Raw genomic sequence first — 19,020 nt, forward strand, 5'->3', positions numbered from 1 at the left:
CGACCGCAGTCCAGCACCCGAGAGGCGGCTGGGATTCAGCCCGAGCGGCGACCACAGTCCAGCACCCGAGAGGCGGCTGGGATTCAGCCCGAGCGGCGACCGCAGTCCAGCACCCGAGAGGCGGCTGGGATTCAGCCCGAGCGGCGACCGCAGTCCAGCACCCGAGAGGCGGCTAGGATTCAGAGGGAGACTGAATCCCAGCAATCGGCACAGCCGAGAGGACTCGGGCTGTAGCCCAGCAATCGGCACAGCCGAGGGGACTCGGGCCGCAGCCCAGCAACCCAGCAATGGCACAGCCGAGGGGACTCGGGCCGCAGCCCAGAAATCCAGCACCCGGCACAGCTGAGGGGACTCGGGCCGCAGCCCAACAATCCAGCACGGGAAAGGCCCGAGGAGCCAGGCCATCAGGCACAGAGACCTCTGAGGAGAAGGGGAGCAACCAGAAGGCTCGCAACCAAGACCGTGAGTACAGGGCCCAGGGAGGGAGGCCCAGGGAAAGGTCCGAGGAGCCAGGCCGAGACAGAGGCCCAGAGACCTCAGCGGGGGAGGGGAACAGCCCGAAGGCACCGGGAAACAGCGGCTCGCAGACTCAGACCTGAGAAGGGTGAACCCAGGAGCCGAGGCCCAGGGACCACGGGGTCGGAGAGGGGGACCGGGAAAGGTCGCGAACAGGGAGAGGGAAACACCAAACCCGGGGCCCCAGAAAAGCTTATTCTAAGATCAACAATACTTTACCAAAAATGAGCGAATCAGAAGATCCACAACAGCCCCCGAGGGACACTGAGAGCAACCGCTTCCAGATTCCCCCCAACACCGCAAAAAAGGCTACAAAAGTGATCAAGCATGATCAGATGAGAGAAAAACCAGAAACTCTTTTTGCTGACTGGTACAACAATGGGACCAAAAGTAACCTCATTTTCTATTCAGATCAGCCAGCGGCTTGGATCACAGCAATAAAATCACACTATACCAGTGTTAAGCTAGAAAATACCGCAAATGGGTCCAAAATGATAATTAACACACCAGGAGACAGGGCAACCATGACTGTCAACGCGTACAATACCGGAACAATATTAGTGCAAGGCAACCTCGACAAATTTGCAACGGCCTTCAGGACACTGAAAGGATTAACTAAGAGGGGAAGGAACAGCCCCAGAGTGGCCCGCACTCCCCCCAACATTGACAACTTATCAGGAGTAAATCTGCCTGGTCAGGAGGTGAACGAGCCACACAGTTCAAACCAGACACTAACCCCGGGGACCCACAGTGACACAATACAACTGACAAACCCCAGCATAACTACCAGGGAGGAGGAAGCCACACATAGTCCCCCTACCAATCCCAGCTCACCAAGAGAAGAGCAGCATAGCCAGGAAGTGAGTGAGCCTTCCAGGGCCGACCAGACACATACCCCGGGATCACACAGCCAGATACAACTAAAAGATAAATTTAATCAATTAGAGATAGAGATGGTTAAACTTAGAGAGGAGTTCCTCAAAATGAATCACGAACAAAAGCAGGAGAGGGAGAGACACAAGAGAGAGCTGAATCTACTTGAGAACCAGGTGAATCTACTTAAGAATCAGGTGAAAGAGCTGCAGGAAAAAGAAGAGAGCCATAGAGGAGAGATAACACCATTAGACCAGCAACCAGAGGCTAGAGATAAGACAAGCCAGAGCCGGACGGAACGGCTGCACTCCCACACGGAACAAAAGCAACAGACACACAATACAAGGGGTGCCACACAGACCGACCAGCATACTGATTCTCAATCTTCCCCCACCACCGTGGAACCACAAACGAGCCGCTCACAAGAGGTACGCACACACCAGACACCCCAGCCCGGCACACACACTATGAGTCCAGACGAAAGCCACCAGACAGTAAACACAAACAAGGCTGACATCGTAATACTCATAGACTCAAATGGGAAATTTCTATGGGAGAAAAAGCTATTCCCTAGAAGTAAAGTAGAAAAGATCTGGTGCCCAACAACAGACAGAGCCATGGGATGGCTGACCAAAGCCAGATTAGGCTCCCCCCAAAACATAATAATACACACGGGCACAAATGACCTAAAGGCCCAACAGAAAGAGGTAGCAACATCGCTCAGAGCAATGATTAGAAAGGCAAGCAATACATTTCCAAACACTAGAATCACTGTTTCCACAATATTGCCGAGAACAGACTTCAACAACAACACAATTCATGAGATAAACGCCAGCATAGCAAGAGACTGTGAATCAAAACACAACGTGCACCTGGCCCAACACCCCACCCTCGATGAGGAATGTCTTTACGACCACGTCCACATCCAAAGGAAAAGAATATCGATCTTTGCTAAAGCCCTGAAGGACATCGCTTTTAACCGGGTCCATACCCAGACTCCAAGAGGACCCCCCCGACCACCAGAGATCAGCGGGGTACATATCAGGACCACTACAAAGACCACCACCACACCAACCGAGACCAGAGAGGATCCCCATGCAAAACATCAATATCAGACCTGCACCACTCCTGTCCCACAGGGGAACAGGACCGCTCCCAGCCAGACAGAGGGAGAGATGCACAGGACGTACGCAATACCTCAGACAGAAACAATCCATTAAGAGACAATAAGCAGATGTGCAGCAGTATCTACTTCCGCCTTATGGATCAAGGACTAATTAATAGAAAGAACTGTAACCAAATAGTATTAACTTTTATAGACAACTGAAGTGATCTTTTTTTCCCACACTTAGACACGACAAACACGTACCACTCTTTAACCTATCATAGTAAAAGATCAAACTTAACATGAAATCCTTATATATTTCGACCTGGAATATCCAAGGTCTACGCTCTTCGGTGCTAGACGTGAAGAGTAGGACCCCAGAGTTCATAGATGAAACTAAAGATCGAGATATTATCATTTTACAGGAAACTTGGTATAAAGGAAAAGGACACACTGGCTGTCCCCAAGGGTACACTGAGCTGGTGGTCCCCTCCAATAAATTACCAAGTGTAACCCAAGGCAGAGACTCCGGAGGCATACTGATCTGGTTTAAAACAGAACTTAAGAATTACATCAAATTTATAAAAAAGGGCGAAAACCACATGTGGCTCAAACTTGAGAGGGAGATTATCTCAAACGCCAAGTGGCCTACTCCTGCTCCTATCTTTTATGTTTCTATGTCTATGCTCGAAACCGGCATTTCCATTGAGCTTTTGGATGAGTACCCCGTGCGTACCCACCCGTGGAGACCCGAATTTCTGGGCCAATATATGCACAGCAGTATGTACAGAGAGGCACGCTGACAGGCAGGAAGAGGCCGTGAAATATGGAAAGCCCTCGATTTACTCCATTGGAGTTGCCATTTCTCTCAAGTTAGTAAGTTGCCCGACATATCACAATGAGAACCGTAGGAATTGTGAGTCAATGCATGTTGATCCTGATCCCATAGTCTGTATCTCATCAAAACGAACATAAGAACAAAAGAAGCAGGAGCCGGAGTAGACCAATTGGCTCCTCGAGCCTGCTCCGCCATTCAATAAGATCATGGCAAGTCCAATCTTGGCCTCAACACCACTTTCCCGCTCGCTCCCCATACCCCTTGACTCCCCTGTAGTTCAAATATCTGTCAATATCTGCCTTGAATATATTCAATGACTCCGCCTCCACAGCTCTCCAGGGTAGAGAATTCCAAAGATTCACGACCCTCTGAGAGAAGAAATTCCTCCTCATCGCCGTTTTAAATGGGCGACCCCTTATCCTGAAACTGTGCCCCATAGTTCTAGATACCCCCACGAGGGGAAACATCCTCTCAGCATCCACCCTGTCAATCCCCCTCAGTAACTTATATGTTTTAATAATATCATCTCTCATTCTTCTAAACTCCATTGAGTATAGGCCCAACCTGCTCAACCTTTCGTCCTACGTCAACCCTTTCATTCCAGGAATCAACCTAGTGAACCTTGTCTGCACTGCCTCCAATGCAAGTTCATCCTTCCTTAAATATGGAGACCAAATCTGTACGCAGTACTCCAGGTGTTGTACTCTAAAAAGGTCCCGTGTTTCTCACACTGAATATGAACTAAGGGAATGATGACAAATTTTCCTTGTATTAATTGACAGATTGGTAATGATCTATTTGACACAGATTTATTAAAATAATTACTGCACTTTTTCTTAGTTTAGGTATAAAACAATATTAAATGAAGTACGAGTAAATGATCAGGTATAACATTGAGTGCATAATTATTAGCATTAAATGGAAAACCTGGCCATTTACTCCCTCTAAATAATGCCATGGGCACACACTGGTGGCACATGCAAACAGTTTAATCAACATCGAATATTTAGCTGGATTCTATGCTAGTCATTCCCCACCAAATAGGCTTTCAGTTCCTTGTCCTCCTCTTTAAGTCCATCAGTTGCCCCAGTCCATCCAAAGTAAAGGTACACTCCAACCATAGGCTGCATCAAACAGCTCTACACCTTGACTGCTGATAGACTGCTGAGGTTCCCTATCTTACAGCATTGGCTAAACTTCAAATGTAGCTCATGGCCTGTGATGCGATTGGGAACATCCTAAGTTCATAACAGGTGCTACCTAAATGCCAGTTCGTTCTTTCTTCACTGCCCCCGTACACCCTATGGTAGGAAGCCGAGACTCCAGTCGCTACGTCCCTGCCTCTGGCACTTCCTTCCAAAATCATTTGTCTCGCCGCCTCCTTACACACCTAAAATGGAGCCAAATTTCCCCACCCGGACCTCGCACATCATGAGCAGGTTGTGAGAGAATTGCAGGTGCAATTCCATCCATTAAGGTAAACTTTCAAATAAAGTGCGCACTGTTTGCAGGTTTCCGCTGGGCTAATGGATGGAATATCATGGTAAGCAAGTACCTGGTATCCATCACAAATGATTCCTGTATGTGAAATGTTTACGTCTACATGCTTTTCTTAACCCCATCCCGCACCTCCCACCACCCACACAGACACACAGATACAACTTTTTCCTTTCTCTGGAATAGACTTCACATTTTCTTATTAAGAACTCCCAGACTTTGGTGTAGAAATTCGTCTTGGCAGTAACACTAAAACTGCAGTATGCATTCAGCTGCCTGGTACACCCCCCCCAACTTGATATTCCATTCTATTGAGGTCAAAGGAACTGATATTTTAAAATTCAGTCAACAGTTGTGGGCATCGCTGGCAAGGCCGGCATTTATTGCCCATCCCTAAATTGCCCTAGGTGGTGGTGGCGAGCCGCCTTCTTGGACTGCAGCAGTTCATGTGGAGAAGGTACTCCCACAGTGCTGTTAGCAAGCGAGTTCCAGGATTTTGACCCAGCGACCTTGAAGGAACGGCGATACATTTTCAAGTCAGGATGGTGTGTGCCTTGGAAGGGATTCTTGGAGGTGGTAGTGTTTCCATGCGCCTGCTGCCCTAGGTGGTAGAGGTCACGGTTTGGGCAGTAAGTAAAAAGGGCTGCCAATTTGCTTTGAGACCATTTGAATGTGATGGTGTGGACCAATTTCACCCGAATTACATTAAGGTGAGCTACACAGCAGAAGGTAGGATGCTGATATTGCCAGTTTTAGCTCCAGTGTCTCACCTCCCCCTTGCAAATATACTTCAAATTCAAAGGCTTTCTCTCCAATTGCATTTCTCGCAAGGCAGGAGTAATTCCCTCCATCTGCAGTTTCAAAACTCCTGATGGCTAATTGAGAGAAGGTACGGTTTGAAGTGATGGTGAACTTGGTGTCGGACGCAGTGATCGATGAGTTCCCTTTCGACCAGGCGAAGGTCGCCGGTAATAGCTTGGTAGCTGAGAATCGCACCCGCTTGGTTAACGGCACCTCTAAGGCGATGTCGGCATTCCGAGCTACGTTCAATTGCGGAACGGAGGGTGAAGAGAGCTGGGGTTCATCTGAGTAAATCACAAGGGGATAAGCAGCTTGAAATGTCAGTGGTCTCCTTAGCAAAATATGAAAGGATATTTACAGGTCATCACATGCAGGAACATCAACAAAGAAAGACAGGTAATTAATACTGAAGTAATTAGGGGAGGGGGTGATGATTTGAGCTTGTTGTAGCAGTTGGCCATTGCCTGAAAGCCCTTAGGTCCATGCTGGTAACTAGTTCTGATTGGCCTATCTTGTGTAGCCTGGCAACAACGTGGCCATTCAGGTTGTCTAGTGCCTGTTAATCCTGTTATAACTACTTACAGGCTGCATTTTAATCGCAGCAAATATGGAGATTGGATCCCCACACGTTTCTTTTCTGATGAACTACGTTTAATTCTAAACATACCACAGGCTCCATCAGTCAGCCCAACAAAGAAAAAATATTTGAGAATAAGTTACTTTAACTAGCATATCTAACAGCATTGTACACACAGGTGTGAATATATACATGTGTGTGTACAATGCTGGCGCACGCCATCATAATGCACAAATTAATAAAATAACAGAAAACAGAATTTTGATTGACTCACCCAAAGCCAATCTACAAGTCCCTGTGGAGATTACGTGCTGTCCAATGCACCATAGTTCCATTGGTGTGTTGAGATCTTTATTTTCAATGGTGTAACGTTGTTCATTTGATCCAGTTAGAGTGACCGAGTCAACCGTAAGCGCAATGGTAGTGTTCGGTACTCCACCTGCCCAGGAGCAGGACAAGTCCAATTGATCTCCTTTGTCTGTGGCATCACATGTGATCTGTCCTGGAGGTTGCCCGGTGCGCAAGACAAAAAAAAAATCTTCGTTCATTGTTCATGCTTTTTGCTTCCTTTAATTTAAAGAAATGTGATTTTGAAGGGACAGAATACAGGTTTCCACAGTTGCGTGCAGTCAGTTGTCTCAATGCCTCAGACTTTGCGCTGAAGATTAACACAACACTCGGAGCACATCAACCTAAAATGAAAAGGGTAAGAGGAGATCTGGAGGAGAAGTTCACAATAATGAATCGTCTTGATAATTTAACTGGTGTAAGAATCTCTTTGTGAGATATTTGATGCCAAATGGCTCGACATTGACCCATATTGGTGGCAGTGGTTAATAGTTTATTCAGCACAAGCAAGAATCAATATAATTCCTGTATCGTAAGCAGCAGTTTACAAGGTACAATTAGGAGTTAAAGTACTCCGTTTATTCCTTGGGTAAAAGTCGCGCTAAGACTTGTCTGCATCCATCTGGCCATGCCTGAGGCCCGTATTTGCCTCTGAGTGTCTCCGAGAATTACTTGAATCCTCCTCGGCCTCCTTCTACACTTAACCCCTGCTGGTGTCCCTTTCTGATAACATTTCTTTCAATTCAAACCTATGGAGCTTGACTCGGATCTATCACTCAACTTCTCATCCTCCACTGATAGGCCCTCTCACTTCTCCTCTGATCTCACACCGTCCCTCGCCTTCTGTTACCTACTTCAAGAGATGTTATTTGAGGCTCACGCACAGCTTCTTATCGGTTTAGTGAAACTCCCTCATCAGTCTGGTTCCTATGGCTGCATAGATTCCATTCCCACCTACACCTTGTTTTTCTCAACTTATTAAACTCCTGTCTGTTCAAGGTCTGTGACTTCATTCCTTTTCACTCTGTTTTGTTCAGGCCTGTTCTTTGTTCTCAGTGAGCACTGGCTCTTCACTAAAACTTAGCTCCCAAATTCCCAGACCTCTCTGCCGTCAAGACTGCACTTCTCCACTGGACTAGTGATCTCGTGACTAGTGGATCGCGAGTGGAGTTCGGGGTCAGGGAGCGCGAGAATATCAGTGCTAATTTGATCCTGTGAGAGACAACATCATCCATGTCTGAGGCCGGGACCCAGGAGCGAGGCCGGGATGCAGGAGCGAGGTCAAGGCCCAGGAGTGGCGCAGCGTGGACCAGCAGCGGGGTTGGGGCCCAGGGAAGGTGCAGCACGGGCCAACAGCGAGGTCGGGAGGACCACAATGCATTCTACGAAACCCAGGCAGAGAGGACCTGCGGGAAGGAGGGAGGAGGAGAGTAGGAGTATGTTTGTGTGTGTGTACTAGGCTGATGTAGCAAAGCCTGGTCTCCAATCGTCTTGGATTCCCTTGCCATTGGACCAAGACCTTGCTCTGTCAAGCCTGTCTGGTAGCTGATGTGCAACGGCCACCCCATATTAAAGGAATTCACGCACAGGCATCTTCCACCCTTTAAAATGAAGTTCAGGACCTGGAACATAAGGACCCTCATGGAGAACTCCAACAGTGCCCCTTCAACCACTGTCTGCCCCACCTGTGACAGAGACTGTAGGTCCCGCATTGGACTCATCAGTCACCTGAGAACTCATTCTTAATGTGGAAGCAAGTCGTCCTCGGCTCCGAGGGACTGCCTAAGAAGAAGAAGTATAGTCTACTCTGATAAAAGTGTCAAGCTCATTATTGTTTTTCCCACCAGCCTTTTCTCTATGCTGGTTACTTCGCCATGTAAGCTAATTCTAATGGCATCTATATATATGTATATATGTGTGTTTGTGTGTAAGTGTTAATAAACAAGTTAGTAACTGCATATATATATATGTATAATGAAGCAAATAAATGTTAATAAACAAATTAATAAGAAAATTGACTATAATCTTACACAAGGGGAAAAACTATTTCCTCTGGCTGGCCTCCAACATTCTACCCTACGTTAACTTGAGGTCATCTGTAACTCTGCCGCCTGCGTTGGAACTTGCACCAAGTCCTGTTGACCCATCACCCCACTGCTCGCTGACCTTCAATGACTGCTGGTTAAGCGACGCCTCGATTTTAAAATGCAGATCCTTCTTTTCAAATCCCTCCAATGCTTCGCCCCTCCCTATCTATGTCACCTCCTCCAGCCCCACAACCCCCCCTAGATATCTGTGCTCCTCTAATTCTGGCCTATTGAGCATTCCTGATTATAATCGCTCAACCATTGGCGGTGGTGCCTTCAGCTACCTGGAATTCCCGACCTAAACTTCTCCACCTCGCTACCACTCTTTCCTCCCTTAAGACGCTCCTTAAAACCTATCTCTTTGACCAAGCTTTTGGTCACCTACCCTAATATCTCCTTATATGGATCCGTGTCAACTTTTGTTTTATAACGCTCCTGTGAAGCGCCCTGGGACGTTTTACTATATTAAATGTGCTAAATAAATATAAATACAAGTTGCTGTTGTTGTTGTGGTGGTGAACAAGCCGACAATCAGAGGGCGTCAGCATAAAGGTGTTTCCAAATTGGAAGTTGGGTTATTCTTGTTTAACAAAGGGCGTTGTTCTGACATGGAATGCCAGAAACAGTAATGGGAGCAATTCCATAGTAACTGCTTAAAAGGGAGAGACTGAATATATGGTAAAGTAAAAAAGGATCACTGCGAACGAGGAGGGTTCTTTCAGAGAACAGGCAAAGCGCCCTGGGGCGATAGGCCCCCTTCTGTTCTGAAAACTCTTATGATTCCATGAAAATACACAGGCAATCCAGTTCACTAACCTAACATTAAAACAGGATATAGGAGCGACCACAAGTTACACATAAAGGAGAAATTGAAGCAAAGAAAGGCAAAGAAGCGGGTCAGACAAGCATCTTGTCCTAATTGAAGATGTAAGAAATATCATGCTGAGTCGTAAATACCGGACCCTTTTAAGGTTTATTACTATGGGTGAGGAACTGGTGAGTTGAGATCAACTTTCTCCTTTGCCTCCGAAGGATAGATTATTATACACCAAAACCTTTCAAAGCTAGTGCACTCAATCCCCCAGATCACAGCCTATTGATACAGGGAGAGTGACAGAGACACAGAGAGGGAGATACAGTGCGATAGAGAGAAGCAGAGAGCGAGAGAGAGGTTGTAAGTTCCACTAAGGGTCCCAACGCAACAAACAACTACGAGGAAGAAGCATTGTCCTTGTCAACTAACTTACTGTATACAAGGATTGAAACGTCTGAATCGTTGCTTTTCTTGGTATAACTTCTCTGCAAAGCGGGTATAATTCCCAGTGTTGTTGAACTCCGCGCTTTGTATCACATGGGTGGGTTTATTGCTCGCTGTGTCTCCATTGTCTCTCTTGGCCAGCACCAGTTTGCCTATCGTGCAAACAGATCAACGGAGGATGCAATCACAACTGCTCTACACTCTGCACTGAATCACTTAGATGGTAAAGAGGCCTACATCAGAATGCTGTTCATAGACTACAGCTCAGCATTCAACACTATCGTCCCCAACAAGCTGGCCACCAAACTCCACACTCTTGGCCTGAACACTTCCCTCTGCAACTGGACCCTGGACTTCCTAACAAACAGACCCCAGTCTATCAAATTAGGTAACCACACCTCCCCCCCGCCCTGACCCTGAACACGGGGGGCCCACAAGGATGTGTGCTGAGCCCCCTCCTCTACTCCCTCTTCACCCACGACTGTGTGGCTGTTCATGGTTCCAACACCATCATCAAGTTTGCGGATGATACCACGGTGGTAGGCCAGATCACCAACAATGATGAGTCAGCCTACAGGGAGGAGGTCCAGCATCTCGTGAAGTGGTGCGCCGATAACAACCTGGCCCTTAACATCAAGAAAACCAAAGAAAACATTGTGGACTTCAGGAAGTCTAAAGGCGGAAGTCACACCCCCATCCACATCCATGGGGCTGAGGTGGAAAGGGTGGACAGCTTTAAGTTCCTCGGAGTCCACATCACGGAAGACGTCTCCTGGTCCCTCAATACCTCCTCTCTGGTGAAGAAGGCCCAGCAGCGCCTATATTTCCTAAGGAGGCTGAAGGGATGTAACCTGTCACCCCTGATCCTCTCTAACTTTTACCACTGCACAATAGAGAGCATCCTGACGAACTGTATCACAGTATGGTATGGCAGCTGTAGCTACTATGACCGGAAAGCCCTGCAGCGGGTAGTCAAAACCGCCCAACGCATTACCGGCAGCCGGCTACCGACCATAGAGCACATATACCAGAAACGCTGTTTACGGAGGTCACGGACCATCATCAAAGACCCTACCCACCCCAGCCACAGTCTGTTCACCCTCCTGCCATCTGGGAGATGCTACAGATGCATTTGCACCCGAACGACCAGATTTAGGAACAGCTTCTTTCCCAGGGCTGTCATCCTACTGAACTCCACAAATAAACTCTAAAGCCTGCACATCTGCCAATGCACTTTATTATGTTTATGTTAATGTATTAAAAGCCAAATGAATGTTGAATGTTTAAATTTCTTAATCTAAATGTACACTCTCGGGAGCCGCAAGCCTACATTTCGTTGTACTGCACTTGTGCACTAACAATGACAATAAAAGTTGATTATGATTATGATTATTATGATTATTGTGCAGCCAGGTGTAGTTACAGTCTGGAACAGACTGAGTGTGACAGAGCAGAGTCACTTCAGCCCCTTCCTTCACACAATACTGTCCCGGGTAGTTGATACCGCACCGCTCGGCTGTGGCACTTGTCTGGGCCGAGTCGGGTCCATCTAAATAGGAAATAGCGACGGGATTAATGCACATAGATAAATGACAGGTAGATGAAAATCCGCGAGGAACGCAAATAGGTAGAAATTTGTCCGGGGCCTTAGTGGAAAGCGGGCGATAGCAAATCGGTGGCCCGTGTTATACTCTGGTGGGTTGAATGGAAAGGAAAATTGGGCGGAGTGCAAGACGGGCTGGACTTGGTCGCATGGGCCGCCCCTTATGCTTCAACACCCCTCAGTGGAACTGAAGATCAGGCGGGGCGCATAAGATTTATGCACCCACCCAAAACCAGTTTCTACAATTACCCAGATTAACATTGCAAAATGTCTTTGTCCCATAAGAGAACCGACACAACAAAACATTCAAACAGCTCTTCATTCACTTTCGCTTAAGTCAAATTTAAGCATTACTGGGCGAGCAACAGGACAGGGAGAACTTTGTTCACCCAGAGGGTGGTGGGGGTCTGGAGCTCACTGCCTGAAAGGGTGGTAGATGCAGAAACCCTCATCACATTTAAAGAATACTTGGATATGCGCTTGAAGTGTCGGAACCGATAGGGCTACGGACCAAGAGCTGGAAAGTGGGATTGGGCTGGATAGCGCTTTATCGACCGGAAATGGGCCGAATGGCCTCCTTCTGTGCCGCAAATTTCTATGATTCTGCGATCAAAAGAAGTATTCAGTTGCCACCAACTTGCTTTCTTCCTATTTTCCAATCGGAACGGTAATCTAAATGAATGGTGCGGTTTCTACTGTATGTGAATGATGTGTTTTTGATTCATTTCCGATCTTTTAAATATAGTTTCACCGATTTTTAATGGCATTATTTGAATTTACTCACAGTAAATCATTAAATTGACTGATTTGCTGCGATCACTGCTCACGGCATTCGTGGCTGTGCAGATTAACCCTTCACTGTCGGATCTGAGCACGGGATTGATTGTCAGGCCGCTGTGATCTGCAGAAAGTGTATATCGTGGGTTTTCTGGTAAAGGTTTTTCAGCAGCGTTCCAGGAGTAGGTTGGGGAGGTTCCCTCTGCTGCACACTTCAGGGTCACAGTATCTTTATCCTCCACAAATCCAACTGACACTGGACTGATACTGGCACTCACATTGGATATCCGGGCTGTAAAGAAATGAATACAGGAAAATGTCATGGGGTGCATTGATATTTACATCACATTTAGCTTTGCTTTTGATGTAACTAAAATGGAGGGATAGGGAACGAAAAAGAAGGGGGAGGGGTTGTCAGTACTGATCGAAGATACAGTTACAGCACTGGAAAGGGGTGATGCGATTGAGGGCTCTCGGACTGAATCTATTTGGGTAGAGTTCAGAAGCAGAGCAGGAGCTGTTACACAGTTGGGTGTGTACTATAGACCACAAAGAGTGAGAAGGAGATAGAGGAGCAAAACTGGAAGCAAATTTCGTCAAGATGTGAGAACATTGGAGTCGTGGTAATGGGGGACTTCAATTACCCTGAAACATACTGCAGGATAAAGACAGTGTAAAGGGCAAGTGTGTGTGTGTGTGTGAGTGAGGGGGGATAACATCCCTGAAAAGTGTACAGGAGAATTTTCTTAATTAGTGTGTTTCCAACCCAACGGGGAAAGAAGCGGTACTGGATCTAGTCCTGGGAAATGAAATGGGGCAAGTGGAGGCCTGCAAGGAGGAGATAGTTTGAGTACAGATTAATCACATCCCACGAGGGGAAAAGGTACGGCGTCCAAAGGTCGGGCTCCTGGGTGACTAAAGAAACTGAGATTAAAATGACAGGAAAATGAGATTATGATAAATTTCAGGTACGTATTGCAGAAGAGAATCAAGCCGAATGCAGAAAGTGCAGAGGAGAGCTGAGAAAGGAACTAAGAGGGGCAGAGTTTACATTATTCTCATTAGCAAACGTAATGAGAACGCTAAAGTCTTTCGTGAACATATAAAGAGTAAAAGGGTAGTCAAAGGAAAGGCGGGGCGATTCGAGCCCAAAATGGGAATGTTCGTGTGCAGGCAGAGACAACTAAATGATTAGTTGTTAGAAGCGCCTGTTATTTGTTGATTACTACTCTGTCCAATGGTATAGCTACTGTTTGGAGGCCGATGAACTACTCCCATCAGTGTTATCTGCCTCTTGTTATTTCTTATCTCCACCCATACTGATTCTGCTTCCTGATCTTGTGAGCCAAGATCCTTCCCCATTACTGTCCTTATGTCATCCTTTATTATTAAGAGTACCCCCCCCCCCTCACCTCCTTTTCCTGTCTACCTGTCTTTTCTAAACGTCAACTACCCTGGAATGCTTATTTCCAACCTTGGTCACCTTGCAACCACGTCTCTCTAATGGCTATTAGATCAAAGGCATTTATCTCTATTTCTGTCACTAGCTCATCTATCTTGTTGTGAAAGCTTCGTGCATTCAGATAAAGAGCCTTTAATTTTGACTTTTCGCCATTATTCCCTGCTTTCCCCTTAATCACTGATGCACTTTTACCATTAAACTCTCTAGAGGACTAGAAATTCATGTATTTACCGCCACTTCATAGTGCCAAGAAATGGCGATAGAACGGTGGCCGCCGCTCTTTCGGCAGCTGGTCACAGTTCCTGCGGCAGCTGCCATATTCCCCTTCCTCTTTGCGCTGCCGGTAACTGGCAGCGCCTGCAACATAAAATGGTGGCATGGTGACATCAATCAGCGTGCAATGCCGACTTAACGTCATCAATACGAACTTTGACCATAGCGCTGAATTCAGCGCTGAGGACCACGCGCGCCAGGTAACCTAGTGTGCAAGCAAGCTGACAGTGGCTGACAGTGGCGATGTCTGCAGCTCTTAATGGGGCACACACATCATTCAGGTAAGTTTTTTATTTGAGGATTTGGACTGGGTGTTTTGATTTATTGAAGTGATGGCTTGCTGCAATAGATGTGAAAAGATTTTTAAATGTGTAGGCATTGCTGCTGGATGCTTGCAAGAGCTCGGATGGTAAATGAAAGACTTTGAGAAGACAGAACATGCTGCGAATACTCAGCAGGTTACGCAACATCTGTGGAGAGAAATACAGAGTTCACATCTCAGGTCGACATGCTGCCTGTCCACCTGAGTATTTCCAGCATTTTGTGCTGTCATTTCATATTTACAGCATCTGCTTGCAGAGGGAAGAGGAAGGCGCAGAAGATGAGGAAGCTGAAGAGGAGGAATCAGGTGGAAGGATATCTGGGATGGAATCATCTACCTGTGGTCCCACTGGCTGGGCGGGCTGCCTCTTCTTTTTGGCCCACGGGTTGGGCAGGCTGCATTTCTTGAGTGTGTCAAATGCGGAAGGCACAAGGGTGGAGTGGGCTGAAGGGAGGTTGGGAAAGCAAGAGGTCCATGCCAGAAGGAGGATACCCACATCTTGTATCCTTTCAGCCCCGTCACTGGCCAATGGCTGGAGTGCTGCATGTGAGAATGCCGGTGCCCCTTCCTTGGCTTGCTGAGCCATTTGTGTTAGTGCTGAAGCATTTTTCTCATTTGTTGAGGTTAGGAAGGTAATTCAGCTTCAACAGCTGAATATTCACATTTGGAACTTCTTTTCAATATTGAATATTTCTTAAAAGGCAGAAATGGCTGAAAATGTATTGATTCGCTGCATTTTTTGTGTGTTGGTTCAGAGTGCATGGCCCCTTTAATTCTCAGACCTCTACAGTACTCACAATTCAGTGTGAGCTCCACAACTTCGCTCAGAGGCTGTGGGAAGCTGCAACACCGCACCTGGACAGGAACTTCGTCCTGGATCCCTCCAGCAACGTCACCAGGATGGCGTTGCATGGCAGTTGAGCACTGCGCCACCTATCTCCATGCCCCCCAGACAAATTTCACTCGATTAACACTGCGGCCATTTCTAGCAGCCGTTAACTTCAGTTGCCGGTGACACCGCCCACTTTGCTGGGGCAACTTTGCTGGTGAAGATGTATTTCCCCCCCTCTGTCTCTTCATGTCACACTCTGCTTATCTTTACCCAAATCGCTACACTGCTCCATTGCCTTGACTTTTCTGTTTAGATTTCTAAATTTCCCCTCACCAGATCCCTCCCCACCCCACAACTTTTTAGTTTAAAGCCCTATCTACAGCCCTAGTTATTCAATTCTCCACGTCACTGGTGCCAGCCCGGTTTAAGTGGAGACCGTCCCAATGGAACAGCTCCCTCTTTCCTCAGTAGAGGGTAGGATTGCAAAATTCTGGGAATTTTTCAAAGAGGAAACTTTCCATGGGAATTTTGGGGAATTTATGGGAATTTTGAGTTTTTTTGCACACTGATGGTTTTTGTCTCTGACCCTTATATTATCTTTGTCATCAGAATAGACATACTGTTCGATACAAATAAAAACAGGCTTTCAAAACTTTATTTAGGTTATAATTTTGAACTTTATTGAACCCCCACATAAAAGACCCATCTAAAATAAAATAAGCCAAGTAAGAAGATAAACATATATTGATTAAGACATTCCTTAAAAATTAAGATTCCATCTCTGTTAGTAATTTTAAGAGAGGACCTGTGAAAAAATTGAAAGAACTACAGAAACAAACAATATTATGCTAGCATGTACTTTTTTGGCCAAAATTCTGAAAATTCCCAAGCTAACCTTCCCGTGGAAAATTTCCAGAAATTTGCTGGAAACTTTCCACACTTCGCAATGCTAGTAGAGGGGCCAGTGCACCATGAATCAAAACAATCAGAAGTTGTCCTGCTGCCTTCAAACCTAGACAAAACACAGCGAAATGCAAAAAAACGGAAACATTACTTCAAATATTGGCATCCTAAAGAGGCAGATTCCCAGGACTCTGTGTCTGTCAATGGATTTCGTCCTATCAAAGAACTGGATAGCTAAACATTGAAATTCTGACAAAGGAAAAGGTTTACTAGGTGTCATAGAAACATAGAAACATAGAAGATAGGAGCAAGAGTAGGCCATTCGGCCCTTCGAGCCTGCTGCGCCATTCAATGCGATGATAGCTGATCATCCAAATTCAGTACCCGGTCCCTGCTTTCTCCCCATACCCCTTGATCACTTTAGCCTTAAGAAATATATCCAAATCCTTCTTGAATATAGTTAATGTATTGGCCTCTACTGCCTTCTGTGGTAGAGAATTCCACATGTTCACCACTCTCTGGGTGAAGAAATTCCTCCTCATTTCTGTCCTAAATGGCCTACCCTTTATCCTTAGACTGTGACCACTGGTTCTGGACTCCCCGACCATCGGGAACATCCTTCCTGCATCTAGTCTGTCCAGTCCTGTCAGAATTTTGTAAGTTTCAATGAGATCCCCTCTCATTCTTCTAAACTCCAGCGAGCACAAACCCAATCAACCCAATCGCTCCTCATACGTCATTCCTGCCATCCCAGGTATCAGCCTGGTGAATCTTCGCTGAACTCCTTCCATGGCAAGAACATCCTTCCTCAGATAAGGCGACCAAAACTGCACACAATACTCAAGAAGTGGTCTCACCAAGGCCCTGTACAACTGCAGCAAGACATCCTTGTTCCTGTACTCAAACCCTCTTGTTACCAAGGGCAACATGCCATTTGCCTTCTTAACCGCCTGCTGCACCTGCATGCTTACCTTCAGCGACTGGTGCACAAGGACACCCAGGTCTTGTTGCACTTCCCCTTCTCCCAATCTATTGCGATTTAGATAATAATTTGCCTTCCTGTTTTTGCCACCAAAGTGGATAACCTCGCATTTGTCCACCTTATATTGCATCTGCCATGCTTTTGCCCAATCACCCAACCTGTCCAAATTATCCTGGAGTTTCTGGGCATCTTCCTCACAGCACACATGCCCACCCAGCTTTGTGTCATCTGCAAATTTGGAGATATTACATCTAGTTCCCTTGTCTAGATCATTAATATATATTGTGAAAAGCTGGGGCCCAAGGACCGATCCCTGCGGTACCCCACTAGTCACTGCTTGCCACTCAGAAAAAGACCCATTTATTCCAACTCTTTGCTTTCTGTCTGCCAACCAGTTCTCTATCCAAGTCAATAACTTGCCCCCAATCCCATGTGCCTTAACTTTACACGCTAATCTCTTATGCGGGATCTTACCAAAAGCCTTCTGAAAGTCCAAATACACCACATCCACTGGTTCTCCCTTATCTATTTTACCAGTTACATCCTCAAAAAATTCCAGTAGATTAGTCAAGCATGATTTACCTTTTGTAAATCCATGTTGACTTTGTCCGATCCTGTCACTGTTTTCCAAGTGCTCTGCTATTACATTTATTATAATGGACTCTAGCATTTTACCCACTACCGATGTCAGGCTTACTGGTTTGTAATTCCCCGTGTTCTCTGTACCACCTTTTTTGAATAGTGGGGTAACATTAGCTACCCTCCAATCCATGGGTACTGTTCCAGATTCCATCGGTTACTGGAAGATGATCAGCAAAGCATCAACTATTTCTGGGGCCACTTCCTTCAGTACCCTAGGATGTAGTTTATCAGGCCCTGGGGATTTATCGGCCTTCGATCCCATCAATTTCACTACCACCATTTCCCTACAGATACTGAATTCTTTCAGTTCCTCCCTTTCATCAGAGCTATGTTCCCCGACATCTCTGGGAGGTTATTTGTGTCCTCCTTTGTGAAGACAGAACCAAAATATGTATTTAATTGGTCTGCCATTTCTTTGTTCCCCATTATAAATTCCCCTGATTCTGAGTGCAAGGGACCTACGCTTGACTTCACCAGTCTTTTTCTCTTCACATATCTATAAAAGCTTTTACAGTCAGTTTTTATGTTCCTTGCAAGCTTACTCTCATAATCTCTTTTCCCTTTCTTAATTAATCACTTTGCCCTCCTTTGTTGAATCCTAAACTGCTCCCAATCCTCAGGTTTACTGCTTTTTCTGGCCAATTTATATGTCCTCTCCTTGGATCTTTTGCTATCCCTAATTTCCTTTGTTAGCCACGGTTGTGTCACCTTTTTTCTTTTATTGTTATGCCAAACTGTGATGAACAGATTCTGTAGTTCATCCATGCGGTCTTTGAATGTTTGCCATTGCCTATCCACCGTCAACCCTTTGAGTGACATTCCCCAATCAACCCTACCCAACTCGCGCCTCAGACCATCGTAGTTTCCTTTATTTAAATTTAGGACCCTAGTCTCTGATTCGACTACTTCATTCTCCATCTTAATGAACAGATGTTATTGGTATTAAAATTGTCTTCTGTCTATTCTCTACATTTACTTTAACTGAAAGAACTTTGAAAGCCTTTTGAGAGAAAGAGTCTTTAGTATAGTTCAAATTATTATTACAATAAATTAAATATGGAAATCATTAAATTGAAGTTGCTCACAAAGGTGACTGGAACTGTCACCCCTTCAAATAGGTTCGATATTTTAATGGACAAGATAAGTATAAAATGTTGAAGTCAATTTAAATTAAGCAGCCTTATTACCTTATTAGATTTACTCAGGGTGGAATTGATTCATGAAGTCCAGAGAGAGGTCGGCCAGGTCTAAATTGTCAGCACTCCCTACCTGGACAGTCTTCAGCTTCAGACCACTGGTGAGAATAGGATCCCAATCCACTGTG

General features: G+C 45.9%; 1 pseudogene; it reads right to left on the reverse strand.

The window, feature by feature from the left end:
* LOC147109893 (V-set and immunoglobulin domain-containing protein 10-like) overlaps positions 1 to 19,020 on the reverse strand; it is a 41,245-nt pseudogene that overhangs the window by 13,317 nt on the left and 8,908 nt on the right.

The sequence above is a fragment of the Somniosus microcephalus genome, chromosome 12, assembly GCF_052327205.1.
Source record: "Somniosus microcephalus isolate GS21.2 chromosome 12, FLI_Smic_1.0, whole genome shotgun sequence".
In the NCBI taxonomy this organism is placed as follows: domain Eukaryota; kingdom Metazoa; phylum Chordata; class Chondrichthyes; order Squaliformes; family Somniosidae; genus Somniosus; species Somniosus microcephalus.